Source organism: Tamandua tetradactyla, chromosome 16, assembly GCF_023851605.1.
Source record: "Tamandua tetradactyla isolate mTamTet1 chromosome 16, mTamTet1.pri, whole genome shotgun sequence".
Taxonomy (NCBI): Eukaryota; Metazoa; Chordata; class Mammalia; order Pilosa; family Myrmecophagidae; genus Tamandua; species Tamandua tetradactyla.
Window position 1 is genome coordinate 28,117,130 of NC_135342.1, and position 16,383 is coordinate 28,133,512.

At 39.7% G+C, this 16,383-nt stretch overlaps 1 protein-coding gene across 21 annotated transcripts in view; it reads left to right on the top strand.

Annotated features, from left to right (window-relative positions):
• The first annotated feature begins 1,757 nt into the window (after positions 1 to 1,757).
• Positions 1,758 to 16,383, top strand: part of ZNF793 (zinc finger protein 793) — a 45,433-nt gene continuing 30,807 nt past the window's right edge. For 6 of the 21 annotated variants that reach the window (XM_077133480.1, XM_077133484.1, XM_077133466.1 and 3 more), the window contains exons 1-4: positions 1,758 to 1,870; positions 3,799 to 4,003; positions 5,325 to 5,465; positions 11,126 to 11,260. The gene's annotated coding sequence lies outside the window, so the exon portion shown is untranslated. Of the gene's footprint in view, positions 1,871 to 3,553; positions 3,708 to 3,798; positions 4,131 to 4,155; positions 4,190 to 4,716; positions 4,904 to 5,014; positions 5,080 to 5,324; positions 5,466 to 11,125; positions 11,261 to 16,383 lie in introns of those variants that run through there. The other 15 variants (XM_077133481.1, XM_077133485.1, XM_077133468.1 and 12 more) reach the window with 14 other exon arrangements.

Consider the following 16,383-nt stretch of genomic DNA (forward strand, 5'->3'; position numbering starts at 1 on the left):
AATTATGTTAAAACACTGAATGAAGCTGTATGTGAGAATAATACAAGGAGGAGGGCTGGGTGCACAAATGAAATCAGAAAGAAAGATAGACGATAAAGATTGAGATGGTTTAAGCTAGGAATGCCTAGAGTGTATAATAATAGTGACTGAATGTACAAATTTTAAAAATTAGGAAGAACAAAGGAATGCCATTACTGCAGGCTGCTGAAAATACATGGTAATTAATATTTTAAAATCTCACCTTATGTGTGAGACTAAAGCAAAAAATATTTGGTACAAAATTTATATTTTGACTAATGCATTTCCTAATATAACTTATGTACATAGCTTGATTGAACACCATAAGTACTTGGAACCTTGGGTAGGACATGAGATTTTGTTGGTTTGTCCAGAGTGATGCCCCGATGAATCCCAGAGTGAGTTGATCAGTGAGTGGAAAAGTATTTGCAAAGTCCCCTTCGGGGAATGGTGAGAATGTGGAGAAATTCAACTTCCCCAAGTTGAATCCTTGATATTCTCACAAGCAGCGTGAACAACCAAAGCTATAAGCTGAGCCTCCAGTCTTGGCGTTTGTTCATATGAAACTTAACCCCACAAAGGATAGGTCAAGTCTACTTAAAATTTAGGCCTAAGAGTCACCCCCAAGAGAACTTCTTTTGTTGCTCATATGTGGTCTCTCTCTCCAGCCAACACAACAAGCAATCTCACCACCCTCCCCCTGCCTACGTGGGACATGACTCCCAGGGGTGTGGACCTCCCTGGCAATATGGGACAGAAATCCTTGAATGAGCTGAGACTCAGCATCAAGGGATTGAGAAAACCTTCTCGATCAAAAGGGGGAAGAGTGAAATGAGACAAAGTGTCAATGGCTGAGAGATTCCAAACAGAGTCAAGAGGTTATCCTGGAGGTTATTCTTACGCATTAAGTAGATATCACCTTGTTATTCAAGATGTAGTGGAGAGGCTGGAGGGAACTGACTGGAAATGTAGAACTGTGTTCCAGTAGCCATGTTTCTTGATGATGATTGAATAATGATATAGCTTTCACAATGTGACTGTGTGATTGTGAAAACCTTGTGTCTGATGCTCCTTTTATCTACCTTGTCAACAGATGAGTAGAACATATGGAATAAAAATAAATAATAGGGGGAACAAATTTTAAAATAAATTTAGTTTGAAATGCTAGTGATAAATGAAAAACGAGGGGTAAGGGGTATGGTATGTATAATCTTTTTTTTCTCTGTTATCGTTTTATTTTTTTCTGTTGTCTTTTTATTTCTTTTTCTGAATTGATGCAAATGTTTTAAGAACTGATGAATATGCAACTATGTGATGATATTGAGAATTACTGATTATACATGTAGAAAGGAATATGTTAATGTTTTTGTTCTTAATTTTTTTAATTAATAAATTAAAAAAAAATTAAGTAGCAACAACAACAACCAAAAAACATAGCTGGTGAAAGGCATTCTATTTGTAGGCCTTAATTTTCTGAGATGCTTTTTAAAAGGAGAGCCCCATTTCTACTTGACTAGTCATTGCGTTGTAATGAATAAAAAGAAATGTTTCTGAAATATCAAAAAAAAAAAAAAAAGAGTGATCTCCAGAGTAGTCTCTCAATTCTATTTGAACTCTCTCAACCACTGATAACTTATATGTTTTACACTTCTTTTCCCTCTTTTGGTCAGGATGGTATTGATGATGTCACAGTACCAGGGCCAGCTCATCCCTGGGAGTCATCTCCCATGCCTCCCAGGAGACTTTCACCCCTGGATGTCATGTCCCACATAGTGGGGAGGGCAATGATTTCACTTGCAGAGTTGGGCTTAGAGAGAGAGAGGCTACATCTGAGCATCAAAAGAGATCCTCTGTAAGTAACTCTAGGCATATCTATAGGTAGGCTAAGCCTCTCCACTACATACATAAACTTCACAAGGGCAAGTCTCAAGATCAAAGGCTTGGCCTATTGATTTGGGTGTCGCTAATGTTTGATACCGTATGAGGGGTTTCCCCACTGGTAAAGTTTAATAGTTTCATATTTTTTCTCCCATCCCTCAAGGGACTTTGCCAATACTTTTTGATTATGTGCTTAATATTCTCTGGGATGTATCCAAGCATTACATTAAGCTATATAGGATTAATGGCCCTCATTCTTATTCTGGGCTCCTGGGGCTTTTAAGAAAACATTTTTGTATATACAAAAAGGTTAACAGAATCCAGGTTTCCACTTATTAAATGAAATAAAATGTTCCTTCAATATAGATGGCTTATGCTTTATTTTTTACCATAACTTAGTTTACCACTTCTACTACTATTTGACCTGAAAAGTCAACCATGACAGCAAATACATACAGGAGACTTTATTATGAATCCCATATTTCCTTACCATTTAAATCATCTACATCACTGTTCCAGAATGAACATTTGTGTTTTATGACATGATAAAGTATAAAAAATCATTTTGATCACACTTTTATGCTGTAAAATATCTTATTAGCAACATAGATTGAATTTTACATTGCATGTTAACTCAGGAAATGATCACTTACATCCTTGTTTATTAATATTGAAACATGGAATGTTATGATTTATTAAGTGAGCCAAACATTTTGTGTGTATGCATATGAACACCATATGTTATAGAATGAAATATTTAAGTAAAACAAATCAACAAACAAAAATCTATTCTCTGCAGTTGACTTGCCATTATTTCTGTATTCTTTTGATTGCAGAGACCAAACCTGGTGTGGGAGGGGTGATTTTGATGCACAAGGGTGTGAATACTCAGATATAGGGATCTTTGGGAGCCAAAGTGTGGGTCCGCTATCATACCAATTGGTGTGACAATCAGTTGGAATCGGGGTTTTATTAAATCTATTTTCATAGGACAAGGCAACCATTTCTGTAGCTATTCCAATGGCTGTGATGTGCAGAGCACTGCTCTCCATGGTAGTCAAGGCAGGACTCTAAGTAATGGAGTTGGTTGGTGCCCTTTCACTTGCCCTGGGCACTCACCATTCCCATGTGCAGATCCCTGGCTTCTTACTACATGCACCAACTATTCTCATGACTTGGGCTTGAAGTGCTGAAAGGCTTTAATCACCCTGGAATAGCCTTCAACAAATGAAGAATGGGAGTTGTGTACAAATACCTAAATACCTGCGGCCCTGGGGTGGGACGGGGGCAAGTGGTTTCTAAACTATCTTCACAGGCTTGAGCTCCCTTTGCAGGCAAGGGTAATCAGCTCATTGACCCACCCTGGGTTTTCTTCCTTATCCTGGGATGATCCTTTCCGCATCACTTACCTGCCAAAAAAATTGCTTGCACTGACATCTTTGTCTCAGGGTCTGCGCCGCTGCATGCAACCCAGGACAGCCTATTTTTCGTGGATGTCATACTTAGGAGGTTACTTGCTACAGTTTCTTTCCACAACTTCGTACTATCCTTCTCTGGCGGCCCCGCCCCTTCGAGGTTCCGACCTTTCAGTGAGGTCACGCCTCTTTCTTAGGTTGTCTCAAGTCACAATAGAGCGAGTCCCTCCGCTGCTTTCTGTCTCCTATACCCAGTCCCCAACAAATTACTTTGTCGTAAGATGGCGGCGCCCATTGTACATAAAAAGCGGTATAAATGTGTGCGGCCATCTTATTTCACTGTCTTGGCAGCTAGGAGACAAAAAGAGGCCCGGGATCGAGCTTCTGAAATGTTGAGTAAGCATAGCGGGGGCATCCAAGGATTAGGGGTGCAGAGGAACATGCTTTTTCCCTCCCTATAAGAGCCTAATTCCCTGTTCTAACATAGAGCCGAGTCATCTGCTGTACGGCCCAGGTGTAAATATGGCCACCTCCAGCTGAGTGATAAGGAGGGCGCGACCATCATACTTCCCATTAACGCGCAGAGGACCCACAATCCTGTTCACTGGAAGGCTGCCGGGTAGGCCGGCAACCTCTAAATCGCAACTGATTCTGCGCACGGGCCATTCCGGATGGGGAGAGCTGATACTGCGGTGAGACTGTTTGGTAGAGCAATCGATTTCGGGTTATAGGCGCGCGGATGCAGAATAAGTGGAAAGGGTGGGTATGAGAGACAAACATTGGGAGACTGGATTGTGGCCGACGACTACGGTGGCCGGAGTAAGTCAGTCATGGGTGCCCGTAAGGGTCAGTGACGAGGGGACTGAGGAGTTAAGTGGGTAGGCGTCTGAGTCTTGTGGGTGATCCGTGCTGGCGGGAGGTCTTTGGAAGCCAATGACAGGGGCTCTCTGGAGAAGATGGATTGGGATTAAGTAGAAATCAATAAATGAGGATTCTTTGAATTTTCTTGATTGTCAGCGTGCGAGGGGGTCAATTATTGCTGGTCTTTTAAGGGTCTAAGGCCAAGTGTGGGGGTGGGGGCCGTCTTTATAAGATACAGATTTGAAGAGCGTTAGTGTCCAGTGATTAGTAGGGTGGTTTAGTTTTGTAGCCATCATAGTTTGGGTACTGGATTGCTGATTGAGGGAACTTTGGGGTTCAATGATGAGGGAGTTAGTGGGGACCAATATTGGAGAGATACTTTGGACCATTGATGATCTAAACTTCCTGTACATCATCGATGGTGAGCTCAGAGGTGATGGGAGGACTTTTGTAGTTGTAGGTCAGGGAATGGGGAATCGAGAAAATCAGTGAAAGTCAGGGATGGGAATTGTGGGGGAGGGGGTGGGACTGTGAGGGTCAGCAGTAGATCCCCAGTCATCGGGATATTGAAGATCACTGTGGGTACATGATTGGAGAGCTGTGGGATTGTGATTAGCATTCAGATCGGATCAATAAGCTTTGTAATCATGGACCAGTGGTCTTTGATGGAATGGTTTGAACATTTAGAAACATCAGTGACAGTAAGGACCTCTGGAGAAACATCAGTGACAGTAAGGACCTCTGGGACTTGGAGATTGGGGGCCTGCCATTGGAGACACCGTGTAAGTCTATGATTAGATGACTATAGGAGTTGGTGATCAGAAAATCTGTGAAATTCACAGGTCAGGAATGGGAAAGTCAAGGATGTGAGGCTGCAACCTTACATAATGGAATACTCTTCATCCAGGTAATGCTCCTCGTCTGACATGCAGCCAATTCACTCCAGTTCCTCACAACCAAAGCCCACCTCAAAACACTCTTTGGAACCATCTGTGTAACTCCTCTACCCCTTTTTATTGTTTCCCACACTAATGAAAGTGCTTTGAAAGGAGCAAGTGTTAAACTTATCTAAAGTAAGTTTTATTAAAGATATGGACTTGATTGCTCTTATCAGGGTTCTAATGCCTGTTTTTCCTCATATTTCTTTTAAAGTTCTTTCTGATAAAGATAACGACATTTCCATCTGTGAAAGCATCCCAGGAATGATCCTGGTTTCTGGAAATCCATTTCAACTCCATGGCAGCTGGGATGAATATGACTTTGCCTGTTGTTAGAAAACGAAGAGTTTTCTGAGTAAGTATCTTAACTGATACTGAAAAAGATTTGGCTGAAAAAGCAAAATTTGAGCCCTTTTGGAAAATATTTTTATCCAGGCTCAACTAAAATAAATTTTATAGGGCAGGCCATGGTGGCTCAGTGGCAGAGTTCTCGCCTGCCATGCCAGAAACCCGGGTTCATTTCCTGGTGCCTGCCCATGGGGAAAAAAAATTTATAAAGAAAAGAAAATAGACCTAGGTATTTTAAAGGGTGCTTTAAATGTCTTTTAATCTTGTCGTATTTAACCTCCATGAATCAGTTCCTTATGTAGTCCTGGTAGAACGATTCAATAGTGATTAAAAAAAATTAGTTTTGGAAATTGCTCTTCACTGAAATTACAGTCATTAATATTGGCTGAGACAAGATTACAAATAAGATTTTGGCCATTGGTGAAAATCAAGGGTATAATGCAGAAAGAATATTTTAATTGTTAATTGTGCTTCAGATAAGGCACACACCCATGGCTTTATAAGAAACAAAGGAAGTTGTGAGCTAAGGCAGGTAACATCTTTCAGGTCTAGATCAGGTTTTAGTGTAGGCAGTTCCTATTTTTCAGTTGCCCAGAATTAAAGATAGATAGTTGCTTTGTATTCAGAAGCCATGTGCCTGGGTAAGGAAATCTCAGGCATTTCCTTTCTCCCCCAGCTGATTTCCTTTACCACTTCCACTGTGTTCAGAGCTAGGGTAGGACCAGACAATTTTAAAAAAGAATTTTATTAGCATAAACCTTTTATTGATACATACAGAAATGTACATATATGTAGAGCCCCATGAATTGTTACAAAGGGAATGCCCCTGGGTAATATAATCAGATGAGAAAACAAAATATTGTAGCCCCTTGAAGTCCCAATGTTGCTTCCTCCCAGTCACTACCCTGTTAAGGAGAACCACTTCCAACTTCTAATATCACGGATTAGTTTTACCTGTTTTTAAACTCTTAATTTAATGAAGCATCCTTACAGGATGGGGGTGCAGGACATGGCTCTGTCTGAAAAAAATTTGTAATTTGAATCCAGATTATTTCATTTCATTTATACAACAAAGATTTTTCCAGATCATTAAATATTCTCTTTTTAAAAATAAATGCTATTTTATTGTGAAATATAACAAATTCAAGAAAGCAATACATTTCTAAGTACATTGTTACAAGTAGTGATAGAACAGATTTCAGAGTTTGATATGGTAATCACAATTTTAGGTTTTTCCCTCTAGCTACTTCAAGACACTGGAGACTAAAAGTAATATCAGTATAATGATTCAGCAGTCATACTCATGTGTTAAATCCTATCTTCTCTGTTGTAACTCCTCCTTCTTTGATCCTTCTCCCAATCTTTAGGGCTATGCCCATTCTAAATTATTCATGTTAGAAAGGGATGTCAATAATATGGAAGAGGGGGATGGAACTAGTTGATGTTGTTGAAGAGGTTGACCCCTCTGGATTTCAGTACTTACTTGATCAGTGAACCATCTGGGGGTTGGTAGGTTTCTGGAAAGTAATCTTCAGGCATGCCAGGGAGACTTTCAACCCTGGATGACATGACCCACATTGGGGGGAGGGTAATTATTTTTCTTGTAGTGTTGGGCTTAGAGAGAGAGAGGCCACGTCTGAGCAACAAAAGGTTTTCTGGAAGTAACTCTTAGGCTTAATATAGGTAGGCTTAGCTTCTCTGCTACAGAAATAAGCTTCATAAGAGCAAGCCTCAAATTCAAGGGTTGTCCTATTGACTTGGGAGCCCCAAATTTTTTTTTTTTTTTTTTTTTTTTTTTAAAGGAAAGACAGAGAGAAGGAAGGAAGGATAGAAGGAAGGAAGAGAGGAAGAAAGGGAAACATCTTTTAAACATTTTCTTGTTTTATTGTATTTTGTTTCTCCGTTTTCGTTACATGGGCTGGGGCCGGGAATCGAACCGAGGTCCTCCGGCATAGCAGGCAAGCACTTTGCCCGCTGAGCCACCGCGGCCCGCCCTTTTTTTTTTTTTTTTTTTTTTTTTTTTTTTTTTAAAGGAAAGACAGAGAGAAGGAGGGAAGGATAGAAGGAAGGAAGAGAGGAAGAAAGGGAAGGGAGCCCCAAATTTTTGAGTTCCATATTTTTTCTCCAGTCCCTCAAGGGACTCTTTAATTATCTGCCCAACATAAATATTCTCCCTTAAAAAAAAATTGAGGTTTAATACACATATAGTCAAATGTGCTCATCTTTAAGAGTACAGCTCAATGAATTTTTACATACAGAAAAACACGTAACCACCACATAGGTCAAAATGTACATAATTTCTAGCACCCAGAAAGTGTTCTCATATCCTCTTCCAACCAGTACCCACCACCACCTCAGAGGTAACCTGGGTCTGATACAATGGATTAATTTTGCCTATTTTTAAACTTTAATTAAATTGAGTCATGTAAATAATCTGAAGCCAAATCATTCATACCATGGGAAAGTTTCTCTGAAATTCTGAAACCAGACCACCACCAGGTCAAAAGTCCTAGCTTGGCTATCTGAGATTGCCTATTTTCTGTTATTCTCTCAGGAAGCCAAAAATGTGCACAATGAACTGGACCCTGAGAGTCTGGGGGTAGGCAACCTCTGTTTCCTGTTAATGACACTGTCTTGTACCATTAGTCAGAATAGGTAATCAACCTTCAGAGAAGGAGCTTTATTCTGAAGTCTTAGGAGCTCCTGCCCCCTACCTTTACTAACCTCTGAATGGAGCCATGCGTTTTGGAATACCCAGAAGACTAGGAATTCAAAGGCCAAATTGCTCTGAATTCATCACTGTTGCTGGTGTCTCTGGAAAACCACCCACTGCCTAAAGTGAAGATGCTTCTTTGAAGTTTTAAGTTGTAAAGCTGTACAATAAAAGCCAAGTCACATGTTCTGGTCTGGGTTCTAGTCAGCCTCAAGTTAGGACTATTTATTTAGTTTTTAAAACTTTTTATTGAGGATAATTTCAGCCACACATGAAAGCTAAGAGAATAGTAATAAAATGAAGGCCCATATACCCATAACTCAAATTCTACAATCAGCAGTACGAATTCACATGTTCCTCCAGCCAAGATGATTTTAAAGCAAATCTTAAGCATCCTGTCATTTTGTGTTTAGAAAAAGCAAGAGCATTCTTCTTATTTTTTAACGTAATGACTTAAATTTGGACTTTGCAAATGTGAGTCTGTGCATAGTGGAGCCTCAAGAGATAAGAACAGAGAAACTACGGTATTTACACCCTTCACTATTCAACTAGGAAGAAACTGGAATGAGTTGGCCATGGTTGTCCCAGATGGTGCTTATAGCAGCACCACAGTGAGTTGCTGTTTTCTTTAGTCTGTTCAGACTTGTTAATCCGTTTGTTAGAATGGTTCAAGCTGGAACAGTTCTTCAGTCTTCCCTTGACATCGTGATCTTGATACTTTATAAATCTCTTTCTTAGTTTAGGTGTGTCTGATATTTGCTCCTGATTAAGTTGGGCTCTGTATCTTTGATGGAGATGTCACAGAAGTAATGTTGTAGTCTTCTTAGCACACCCTATTGGGTAACATGTGACTTTAATTTGTCTCAATATTGGTAATGTTCACTTTGTTCACTTCTCAGTAGTGTCAAGAGTTCTTCACGTAGGTCTGAAAATTTGGGGTAAGCAGATTCTTAGATATTTTGTAGATATATTTTGCTATTGTAATGGGAATTTATTTTCTTTTTCTTGTGATATATGAAGAATGGGCTTTGGAATGGATATTTATACTCAGAGAAAAATATGTAATATATCTTACTGAATGAAAAAACAGCAATTGCAAAGTATGTCTAGCATGATCCATTTTATTTTTAAAATATATTTTATGCACACACACAATGTTACACTAGAATTTTTTAGTGTTGTTCCTGAAATATATATAAAATAACTATTTTATCTAAGGTCCTCAAGTTTGTATTCAAAGATAAATTGATCAACGTGAGGCCATTTTTTGTTGCTTTAGGTCCACATGCACATGTGCACTCCTGTTGTAGACAACTAAACCAGGCTCTGGTCCACCCATGGGAGAGGTGGAAGGCCCGGTCCCCTGGAGGCACCTAGAGAGGGTCCTAGGAGGGACTCCTGGGAACCAAGGCAGTCCCTTTGTTACTTCCTGAGGAGGGCATTGCAGCTGGACATTTTCTCTGCTATTTGTCCCCTACACCGGGCTTGACAGTGCCTTCTTGGAGGAGGTAGCTCTCAACTCCAGGCCAAGTTCCTTGCAGGGATCTCTTCACATTGACTTTGTCCCTCACAATAAGAGATGGGGTCATGTGTAAATGAAGGCAGAGACCAAGGTTCAGAGCTTAGGGAGGAGAAGAAGGAGTATGTCTTGGAGAGGTGCCATGGGGCAGGGGGTGGTGACAGTTGGGAGAGAACCAGAAGGCCAGATGCCCTTTTTGGGGAGGAAACAGTGATCTAGTGCCTCTGGGGGCTTTGTGACTCCGGGTGTTTCAGCCCTGAGTTTGCCTGTTTCCACTGGAGAGGAGTGGGCTCACCAATAGTATATGTGCCTTTATCACTGGCCATGTACATGGTGGTGTCCAGCCCTGGAAATGTCCAGATTACTCATCTTTGGGATCTTGCATGGTAATATTTCATGTGACCTGCCAGGAAAAGGAGTCATTTGAGCTTAAAAAAATAAAAACTACATTTCTAGGTCGGCAAACCTGGAGTCCTTGTCTGCCATTACCTAACTTTTCTAATCCTGTTTTCTCCTCTGCAAAATGGGGATAAGAAGTCCTACCCTGCAGGGATCCTGGGAGGGTGAAGTGAGCTCTGGAATGCGGAGTGCCCATCAGAGTACATTGTAAATGCTCACAAGTGCTCCCCCAGATTGTAACAATACGTTTTCATTTCAGAGTCCCTCAATCCTTTCCACAGTCCTGGATAGTCTGTTGCAAAAAGACAAGGTCTGCAGCAAAATAGTCTGCTCATATGCCAGCACCTCAGCTGAGAAGTCAGACATGTCTCCCAATCTACCTCTGCCTCTGGTTCTTATTGACTAAAAGGCAGAATTAAAACCACCAACCTCTGCATTGTGGTGAGGACCCAATGAGGCCCAACAGGTTACTTGGTGAGCACTCACTAAATTTCAGCTAGGAAAATAGTAAAAATGGTAAACATTTATACTGTGCTTTCTATGTATTGGGCACATAGAACTTACGTATATTAATGAATTTAATCCACATAACAGTTCTGTGAGGAGATGCTATTATCCCCATTTTACTGATGTAGAAATGAGCAACTGTGCTTCAGTACTGGTGTGTGATCCATGATCACACACACAGTAAGTGGCAGAGTCTGAATTTTTGAACCCAGACTGTCTGACTCCTGAATCTGTGTTCACCAGCTTCACCCTGTTTTCACAGATAAGGAAACTGAGGCCTAGAGAGATTAAATATCAGGCCCAGATTGCCTCAGTCAGTTAGAGGAAGAAATTGATTTCAAACTTGTGTCTGAGTCACTCCCAGGCTCAGGATCTTTGCAAAAGTTTCTCCTTGCCTCAAACCCGGGACAGAGCCATCACTTGTCTGTCTCCTGAATAGTCCTCTGCAGATTACTTCACCAGAGGCCCCAGGGAGTGTTTGGGAAGACATGGTTGGATGACTGTCACTGTGGGGTCTGCTTATCTTCAGGTTCCCTGAGTGTTCTGAAGACCCTTGGATCCTGCAACCTTGCTGGATGGCAACACCCTTAAACTTCTGCTAGCTTCAGGGCCACAGGACCTTGGTCACATCTATAGAAGACCCTGCCAGGGGCTGCAGCTGAGGGTGAGTTATGGGTGAGAGATGGCATTCTGAGAACCTGTCAGGCCAGGTAAAAGATCCTTTTGTCCAGAAAAGGGAACTTTGGGACAGAAATCCTCTTCTGAAGGAGTCACCCAGGGTCAACACCCTTTAATAGAGCTGCAGGTGAACCCAGAAACTCCCAGGTAGCAGGAAAATAGTGTCATCCCTTGGCCAGAATTTGAGCAAAACCCAATTTGGTGTATCACTCTTTCCAGGGGCCCTGCATGGTTGTGTGATAGAAAGGGGGTTGGCCCCAAAATCCAGAGAGATAAAAGTGAGGGGGTAGGCAGGAAAGGGGCCAGGGTCTTGCTGCAGCTGATGGGCATGTTTTCTCAGGGGATGGGACATTGCTCCCAGCCCAGTGTATTCTGCTGTCTTATAATATGGGGTGTGACCAAACCATTCCCTCATTCTCATTGGCCTATTCTAGACTCTTTTCTGTTCCTCTGTCATTTCTGCCAACTTCATTCTAAGCCAGTGAAAGAAAAGTCCCAGGATTCTCAAAATGGTGGTGCCAGCAAGACCCCACTGTAGCTTTTTTTTTTAATTTTTTAAAATTAATTTTAAGAAAAAAATTACAGGAAAGAAATGCAAACATTCCCAATATGTGATCATTCCATTCTACATATATAATCAGTAATTCACAATATCATCACATAGCTGCAGATTCATCATCATGATCATTTCCTAGAAAATTTGCATCAATTCAGAAGAAGAAACAAAAAGACAACAGAAAAATAAAACGAAAACAGAAAAAAAACCATACACACCATACCCCTTACTCCTCCTTTTCATTGATCACTAGCATTTCAAACTAAATTGATTTTAATATTTGTTCCCCCTATTTTTATTCCATATGTTCCACTCATCTGTTGACAAGGTATATAAAAGGAGCATAAGACACAAGGTTTTCACAATCACACAGTCACACTGTGAAAGCTACACCATTATACAATCATCATCAAAAACATGACTACTGGAACGCAGCTCTACATTTTCAGGCAGTTCCCTCCAGCCTCTCCATTTCCTCTTAGATAACAAGGTGATATCTACTTAATGCATAAGAATAACCTCCAGGATAACCTCTCTAAACCTCTGGACTCTGTTTGGAATCTCTCAGCCATTGACACTTTGTTTCATTTCACTCTTCCCCCTTTTGGTCAAGAGGGTTTTCTCAATCCCTTGATGCTGAGTCCGAGTTCATTCTCGGATTTCTGTCCCGCATTGCCAGGAAGGTCCACACCGCTGGGAGTCATGTCCCACGTACACGGGGGAAGGTGGTGAGTTTGCTTGTTGTGTTGGCTAGAGAAAGAGGCCACATCTGAGCAACAAAAGAGGTTCTCTTGCGGGTGACTCTTAGGCCTAATTTTAAGTAGGCTTGACCTATCATTTGTGGGGTTAAGTTTCATATGAACAAACCCCAAGACTGGGGGCTCAGCCTATAGCTTTGGTTGTCCACACTGCTTGTGAGAGCTTTTTTTTAGTTGAACATTTTATATGGAAATTTGCAAGAATATTGCTGTGGGCTCCTATGTACCTTTCATCTAAATGAAGCCACATTTATTGAGTTATCTGTCTGTCTGTCTGTATCACTCTCTGGCACTTCAGTGAGAACAGGAGCAAAAGAAAGCTTGAGTTTAGAAAGCTTGATTTGTCCCATTGACCATTTTAATACAGTTCTAGCACCAAACATTCACATACATCATAAAGTATTTCTTTATACTCAAATATCTTATTTATCTCACACCCTGTGATTTACAGTTTAAGTCATACAGTGACTATATTAATTAAATATCTTGATTTTCATCTGTTGATAATTATTTTTTGATGACCAAACTTAATAATCCATTGGATGAATAACAGGGTTTAGCCTTATAGTAGTTGTTTGTGACAATAGTTGAAGAGTATTTTACTAATATTATAGATTCATTTGACCTTGCTTTGAGTTCCTTGTAATATTTTCAAAACAGTTACAGAAACCCTTGTTCAATATATACTTGGGCCCAATTATTTAAATTTTAAGGCTGTTGATATTTTATTTTGTTTTTGATTTTTTTTAAATTTTTATTGTGGTAACATATACAACATGAAATTTCCCAGTTTAATTACTCTAGTATACCAATTCAGTGGTATTAATTACATTCACAATGTGTTAACATCACCAGTTTCCATTACCAAAACTTTCTTCATTTATGGGAAATAATACATTTGTCCTTTTGTGTCTATCTTATTTCACTCAACATGATGTCTTCAAATCATCAAGGTTCATTCATATTGTAGCAGTATACACAATTTCATTCCTATTTATGGCTGAATAACATATTGCATTGTGTGTATGTACTACATTTTGTTTATCCAAAATTCATCCAGTGTTTATGGACACTTGGGTTGCTTTCACCTTTTGGCTGTTTTGAATAACACTGCTATGAACATTGGTTTAAAAATACCATTTTCAGTTCCTGTTTTCAGTTCTTTTGGGAAGTGGGAATGCGGGCCATACAGTGATTCTATACCTAACTTTCTGAGGAACTGCCAAACAGCAGCTACCTTAGTACATCATTTCATATTCCCATCAACAGTGTCCAAGTGTTCCTATCTTTCTACATCCTCACAAATACTTGCTATTTTCCATTTTAAAAATAATAGCCTTTCTGTGTGTGAAGTAACATCTCTTGGTTTTGATTTGCCTTTCCCTAGTGGCTAATTATATTGAGCATCTTTTCCTATCCTTATTGCCCATTTATAAAGCTCTTTGGATTGAAATGTCTATACAAGTCCTTTGCTGATTTTTTAATTGGGTTGTATGACTATTTGTTGTTGAGCTGTAGAAGTTCTTTATATAATCTTGATATCAGACCCGTATTGGGTATATGATTTGCAACTGTTTTCTCCCATTTGTGAAGGGTGTCTTTTTACTCTCTTGATAATGTGCTTTGATGCACAAAAGTTTTTCATTTTTTTTAAACTTTTTTTATTATTAAAAATTAAAAAGCAAAACATTAAGATATCATTCCATTCTACATATACAATCAGTAATTCTTAATATCATCACATAGTTGCGTATTCATCATTTCTTAGAACATTTGCATCAATTTAGAGAAAGAAATAAAAAGACAATAGAAAAAGAAATAAAACGATAATAGAGAAAAAAACAATTATACATGCCATACCCCTTACCCCTCGCTTTCATTTACCACTAGGATTTCAAACTAAATTTAACATTTATTTCCCCTATTATTTATTTTTATTCCGTATGTTCTACTCTTCTGTTGATATAGTAGCTAAAAGGAGCATCAGACACAAGGTTTTCACATTCACAGAGTCTCATCGTGAAAGCTATATCACTGTTCAATCATCATCAAGAAAATGGCTACTGGAACACAGCTCTACATTTTCAGGCAGTTCCCTCCAGCCTCTCCACTACATCTTGAACTACAGGGTGATATCTACTTAATGCATAAGAATAACCTCCAGGATAACCTCTCGACTCTGAAATCTTTCAGCCATTGACACTTAGTCTCATTTCACTCTTCCCCCTTTGGTTGAGAAGTTTCTCTCAATCCCTTGATGTTAATTCTCAGCTCATTCTAGGGTTTTTCTCAGTCCCTTGATGCTGAGTCTCAGCTCATTCCAGGATCTCTGTCCCACATTGCCAGGAAGGTCCACACCCCTCGGAGTCATGTCCCATGCAGAGAGGGAAAGGGTGGTGAGACTGCTTGTCATGTTGGCTGAGAGAGAGGCCACATCTGAGCAACAAAAGAGGCTCTCTTGGGGGTGACTCTTAGGCCTAAATTTTAATTTTTTTTTTTTAAAAAAAGATATAGAATGTTAATATAGAGAAAAAAATAAAAGTAATAATAATAGTAAAAAAAAAAAAACACCTATAGCTCAGATGCAGCTTCATTCAGTGTTTTAACATGATTACTTTACAATTAGGTATTATTGTGCTGTCCATTTTTGAGTTTTTGTATCTAGTCCTGTTGCACAGTCTGTATCCCTTCAGCTCCAATTACCCATTATCTTACCCTGTTTCTAACTCCTGCTGGACTCTGTTACCAATGACATATTCCAACTTTATTCTCGAATGTCGGTTCACATCAGTGGGACCATACAGTATTTGTCCTTTAGTTTTGGGCTAGACTCACTCAGCATAATGTTCTCTAGGTCCATCCATGTTATTACATGCTTCATAAGTTTATCCTATCTTAAAGCTGCATAATATTCCATCATATGTATATACCACAGTTTGTTTAGCCACTTTTCTGTTGATGGATATTTTGACTGTTTCCATCTCTTTGCAATTGTAAATAACGCTGCTATAAACATTGATGTGCAAATGTCCGTTTGTGTCTTTGCCCTTAAGTCCTTTGAGTAGATACCCAGCAATGGTATTGCTGGGTCGTATGGCAATTCTATATTCAGCTTTTTGAGGAACCGCCAAACTGCCTTCCACAGTGGTTGCACCATTTGACATTCCCACCAACAGTGGATAAGTGTGTCTCTTTCTCCGCATCCTCTCCAGCACTTGTCATTTCCTGTTTTGTTGATAATGGCCATTCTGGTGGGTGTGAGATGATATCTCATTGTGGTTTTGATTTGCATTTCTCTAATGGCCAGGGACATTGAGCATCTCTTCATGTGCCTTTTGGCCATTTGTATTTCCTCTTCTGGTAGGTGTCTGTTCAAGTCTTTTTCCCATTTTGTAATTGGGTTGACTGTCTTTTTTTTGTTGAGTTGAACAATCTCTTTATAAATTCTGGATACTAGACCTTTATCTGATACGTCATTTCCAAATATTGTCTCCCATTGTGTAGGCTGTCTTTCTACTTTCTTGATGAAGTTCTTTGATGCACAAAAGTGTTTAATTTTGAGGAGCTCCCATTTATTTCTTTCTTTCTTCAGTGCTCTTGCTTTAGGTTTAAGGTCCATAAAACCGCCTCCAATTGTAAGTTTCATAAGATATCTCCCTACATTTTCCTCTAACTGTTTTATGGTCTTAGACCTAACGCTTAGATCTTTGATCCATTTTGAGTTAACTTTTGTATAGGGTGTGAGATGCGGGTCCTCTTTCATTCTTTTGCATATGGATATCCAGTTCTCTAGGC